We start from the raw sequence: 6000 nt of genomic DNA, 5'->3' as shown, positions 1-6000 counted from the left end.
AGGATTACACAGCAGCAACTTGGCTACAGAGCTCTCCAATGCCCTTGCCACCAGCCAAGGTTTCTGACATGTATCTGTTCTGATTATTACACATGTCATTTTGATAAGCTCCAGCCTAAGCATCCCAGCTTAATCACTGGTAAGGTTGCTCCTAGTTCCTCTTGGCACTTACTCAGGTATGCTAATTTTATCACTGTTAGTACAGCTTCCTTTTGTGGAACAACACAAACATCTGTGCCACATCCTCTCTCCACCTTTAATATTAACATTTCTGTGGGTGCTGAGTTCTGTATAATTAGGCCCATTTCTGAAGAAGGTCTGGCCAGTCCAAGCAGTCCTGGAAACGCTGTTCTTCAACCACTAGAGTGGTCCGTAGGACATATATACTGTCTTGGGGAAAAGTAACAAACTCTGACAGTGTAAGGCATCCAGTGAAATTCTCTTTGTAGTTCTTGTTGCCACATTCAAGAAAGACCAGAAATGGTTATTAAGCTGATTTATTAATACAGTGCCAGTGTGTGTGCATTAGCATTTAGTTCAGGTCAGGAGTGCCCTTTTTTAACTAATCTCATCACCCTCATTTACCACATTTAGGACACATAAATAAGAATATTTTCAAACAACGAGCAATACCCGACTGGTGTGTGTTCCACCCACAGGACCAGAGCAGAGGAGCGGGCAGGTGCTCTCACAGGGGTGTTGAGCAGTGGAAATGCCGCACTCTGCTCATGCTGTCTGGCCTCTGGAGGCTTGTGTTGGGGCTGGCAGTGGTGAAAAGCCACCCTGCAGCCCAGCACACCTTGCACAGGGCAAACCCCTTGGAGTCAGGCCCTGCCCTGAGGTGTGCAGCCCATGTTGGGGATGCTGTGGGAGACTTGCCTGGGTTTTGTGGCATGGAGATAAAAGGGGGGCACCTCCACTGAGAGCAGGGCAGTGTTAGGGTCACAGGTGGGTGAATGGGAGGCTGGTTAGGTCAAAATAACCAAACAGGGGGTGAGAAATGGCTAGACAGGACATGAGAAAATATCTGGTTTAACAAATAACAAGGTGAGAAGCTGAGAAAAGTAACAACATCATCATGAGGAATAGCTAGATTTTTAAAAGTTATGTAAGAAACAGACAGAATTCTCACACAATTGATAACAGAATAAAAGGCACCTTTAGGAAGCTCAGACTTATAAGACCACCAGTGCTGAATAAAAATAGTAATGCTTTGTAATTTTGCTGCCTTGTTACCTGGGTAAGTATCAGAAATACTAAATATGAGTACAGATGCAGAAACAGTGGCAGCAGTGAGGAAAAAGTAAGTAAGGGAAGGTATAAACAGTAATAGAATATACCAAAAATTCTGACAGAAAATAAAAAGAAAATTTAATTTTTCTTCTGACAAAACAGAAAATTTGTTGGCTGTTTTCTGACAGAAGAGGCAAAGTTTTGAATTCATGAAATGTTGATGTTATCCTTTTACAAGCTCAGGTGAAATCTATCTGTGTAGTTCTGGTGCAGCAGCCTGACATAAACATCAGAAAAGGGAAAGGCTGACCCAGTGAGAATAAGTGACAGAAGGAACTGTAGAAATGAGTGTAAATAAAAGAAAATTACTTTCACTTCCCAAAGGATTCCAACAGCCCTGAAGCTATGCAAATCAGTGTCTTCCTAACCTCAGGTAATCTAAAGCAATCCTGCACCTGCCCTTGCTCAAATTGTAAAACCAATACAACCTTGAAGGGAACCACTGCATGCTATAATAAGCAAAATCATTCAACTGCAGCCCCATAACTGAAGTAATTAAAGACTTAGTTATTAAAAAAAGAACTCTGTGGCAACTTAATCAAATTTGGGATGAGAACATGAGCCCTACCTTTATGGACAACTTCTGTCTCACACATGGCAACAGCTAAGGCATTTTCGCTGAACATGACAAGGTCTATCACTCTGTAGTAGTGGCTAATCAGAAAGAGGAAAAGGGTTATTGATTCAACTCCTTACTTCAAAGGACCTGATAAGAACAGAACTTGAATCAGGGCAGGATTCTCATCCATATGGATCCATTTTCAGCAAACAGATTCACTCAAATCTAACAGCCCAAATGGACAATAAAGTAAGATATGTATTTACATTCTGGTATCAATAACATTGATGGAATCATGTTTTCAGTGTAGAAGGTCTCCAAATTCTCAAAATATCTGAAATTTTACTTAAATTTTAAATGCTTAAATTGTGGCCACTGAACTTGGCTCCAGTTATTCTGGAGCTATCTGTCCAATCTCTAACCAAATGCAATAGATTAGCAGAGGAAACACTTGGGGAAAACAAAAAAAAACCCCAAAACCAACAAGCTTTTCCTTCTTATTTCAGCATTTAAGCATTTCCAGATTAAGGAATTCATGAATTATGATGGTGGAAGTAGAGTACAGGAGAAAAGGGCAGAGTAGAATAGAGCAGAAAGAACACATGCCCTTGTCAAAATATTGTGGTTGCACAAATGAAGCCAATTAGGAACTCAGCTGACAAGATCTCTTTTCCCATGCAAGGGAAATCTTTTCTAGACATTTATGTTTTCAACAGCTAGAGAAAACAAATAGATGTTTCTAAAGAAAAGAACAGTAATGATTACAGCTAAGCATGAAAGGCCTCTTGTTTAGTGAATCATCCATATTTTTAAGTGCTCACAATTATAAGTCAAAAAATTCCATTTTCTGGAATTGCACCCCAATTTGTTCTCAAAAAGAGAAGTAGCTTTAGACCCTTAAGGGAAATTGGTTGAGCTTACTGTAAACATTTTGAATATGTAGGAACAGCTTGCTGATGTAATTTCATAGAATTATCTCCACAGCAAGAACAAAAAAAAAAGCATAAACTTTAATTCTTGGCTTCTCTAGCTTTTAGAGGGATATATGGGGAAAGGATAGCAACAATTTAAAATGTTATGAATTTTTAAGCACATGAATGATGGACTTATTTTGCACTTGTAAACCTAGGAAAGGATGTATACACATTAGGGGGTTGCCATGGCTTGTGAAGGCATCAACATTAGTAGTAACTCCCAGTTTCCATATATGAATCACACAGATTTTTTAAGCAACATATATATATTATTTATTTTAAATTAATTGTGACATTTGAAGCAGCACTGATACAGCTGTGATGTATAAAAGGAGACATCTGGGTCAGTTCTGTTAAAAAATTCTAAAAAGGATCTAGGAGTGATTTTCTGTATTTACTGAAATCAGTCATAAATCTTGCATTCAGTTTAGTGGCACTGACCTATGCACTTATTTTTGCCATAAGTTCTCTCCTCAGTCTGCCTCACCCAAAGTCATGCAGGTTTGTAAGGGAATCACATGATTCACTGACATTCTGCAAAAAGGGAGAAGTGGTACACCTGCTGCAGGAATATATCTTAGGGGGATTTATTTCTAAGTAGAGGCATTTATTTCTACAAGAGGAGGAAGAAGAATGACAGTAAATTGATTTTCCATTGCTCACCAGAAAGTCGGGAGTTCTTGTGAATGTGAGAACTCCATCTGGCTATTGGGAATTGTCATGCAACCAATGTTATGCAGCAAGCAACCCAAAAAATGGTGCTGCAGATAGCTTTGTGTAAAACCCTCTGTGCTGAACCATGATGACAAAAAGGTGCAGCCTCGCTGGAGGCTGCACTCTACTCTTTAGCAGAGAGGGGCTGACAGCCCACCTAACCCCACACAGCCCAGGAATGAGCTGTGCAAGTGCATCGACATATGTCTGCGCCCTGTGTAGCCAGCAAATCTCTTGTGACAGCTTTTGTAAGTAGATCTTTTTCTTGTATAGTAGCCCCCCTATTCAGCATAATCTTCAGATGAATATTGCCATTGACACAAACAGGAGCCCCTGAATGTTCTATAGGGTGCACAAAAAGAGCAACAAACTCTAATAGAAAAGCCATCTTAAAGTAACAAGACCATAAAATTAAAGAACAAGGAGCTCTCTCTCATACAGTAGGTATGCCACAGAGGAAGGGTCCTGTTCAACAATTAGGGAAGTGGAATTGTGTGACAGCGGTCACAAGGGTTTTCAGGCAAGGTGAGAGACGAGAACGTTGACTCCATGATCAGAAGGCTTGATTTATTATTTTATGATATATATATATTACATTATAACTATACTAAAAAGAAATAGAAGGAAAAGTTTCCAGAAGCTAGCTAACGTAAGAATAGAAAAGACAGAATGGTAACAAAGGAGCTCTCAGTTCTGGATTGGCCATTATTTCTAAACATCTAAGCTAGGCCAGTCCAGACAGACCTGTTGCATTCCACAGCAGCAGATAATCTATTGTTTATGTCTTGTTGCTGAACTTCTCAGCTTCAGCAAGAAAAATCCTGAAAGAGGATTTTTCATGAAAGAAATGTCTGTGACAGAATTGGGCAGAAGAGATAGTTAATTAGAGTAAAAAGGGAAAGATAGGAGAGAAAGAGAACTAAGAAGTAAGCCTGCCTCAAAAATCAAGAGCTATAAATTTTAGTAGCTACTGCACACTCTCAGTTCCTTTGAATTTGGTAGGAGTTTGATGGTTTTAATGATGTCTAGGTCAAAGCTTTGAGTAATCTGCACCAGACTCCTGAACGAAGTGTGAAGTCCCTGCCAATGACTCTAAGATGATATAGCCTCCATTTCTAACACAGCATGAGAGCAGCAAGAAGTGAATATGCTTGGGCTGGCAAGGAGAGCCTCAATGAGATGAGTTCTGTGGTGGATGAGCAGAGGGGGTGTCAGGAAACAGCACTCATGGATAATGCCGTGGTGTTCTAACGGGACAACCACAGACTGAGGCAGGAAATGGGTCTAAACATACAGCTGACAACACAGGAATAAAACTTTCAGAAGTCCTATCCCAACAAAGAGATAGGTCTGGCTCAGGTAAGGACACCAGGGTGCAGCTGCCTTCCCAGTGACTGTTAACGCTATTCAGAGACTCCAGATTAATACAGTGACCTCCAGCCACTCATTTATCACCCAAGTTATTTCATGAGTCTAAATCCAAAAACAGTCTCAACCAGAGTCCCTAAACAGGGGCAGTATCATTTATCAGACAAAATCAGAACCCCACCAGCTGCAAGTTCCATGCAGGAAACTGAAGGTCTCCAGTCTGTGCAGAATAAAGGATATGGGTGGCAAGTTTCTGGTTGCTGTACATTAAGAACTCCTCTCAAGATATTCTGTCTCAGTATACATCCTAATTAATAATTTAAGTGGGTAAATTACAAACTCTTCTAAACTTGAGGCCCTCATTTTTCTACCATTGGAATTATTTTTTCTCACAGGTAGCTCAGTGGATTTCAGCTCTGTTTTCATTTAACAGCAGGTCTTCAGTAGGTAGGAAAAAACCCATAAAATCTCACTGCAGTGTTGCTTTCCCCTGCAGAATTACAGACTCAAAGATGTATCCCTGACAGAGAAAAAACAGTCTGCAATGAACATAGATTCACAAATTTGAAGGCAAAAGATTATTATGAACATTTATTCATTCCTGCATAGCTCAGGTTACAGAATTTCCCACAAGTGATTCCAGTGTCAAATTCAGTAATTTACAGTTGAATTAGAGTACTTACCCTGAGAATGATTGGAATTTTTCCATAACCATGATGCAGTATGCTCTGTAATGTTCTACATCAGCTCTTACTACAAAGGCAATGAGGAAATATAAATAACTTCACTCTTTTAAAACTTTTTTCAAAATATTTTTCAGCATTCCTCCATATCTTATTTTCAATTAATCAGACTGAACTTGTTCATGAGCTTTGCTACATGACATATTCGCTGGCAATTTGTGCAAATATCAACTCTGACAAACACAAGACCCAAGACATAACTGGCACCGTGGATGCACTTCTGCACTGAAGATTTATATTAATTAACAGTGTACATGACCAACCTCTTTTTGCATTCTGCTCTGTATTAGCTTTTTATCAGGTGTAGTTACTCTGAATTTGTGGTCACTGTGCATCTGGATACAGGAAT

Source organism: Geospiza fortis, unplaced genomic scaffold (genome assembly GCF_000277835.1).
Source record: "Geospiza fortis unplaced genomic scaffold, GeoFor_1.0 scaffold424, whole genome shotgun sequence".
Taxonomy (NCBI): domain Eukaryota; kingdom Metazoa; phylum Chordata; class Aves; order Passeriformes; family Thraupidae; genus Geospiza; species Geospiza fortis.
Note: the sequence above shows the minus strand (reverse complement) of the source record.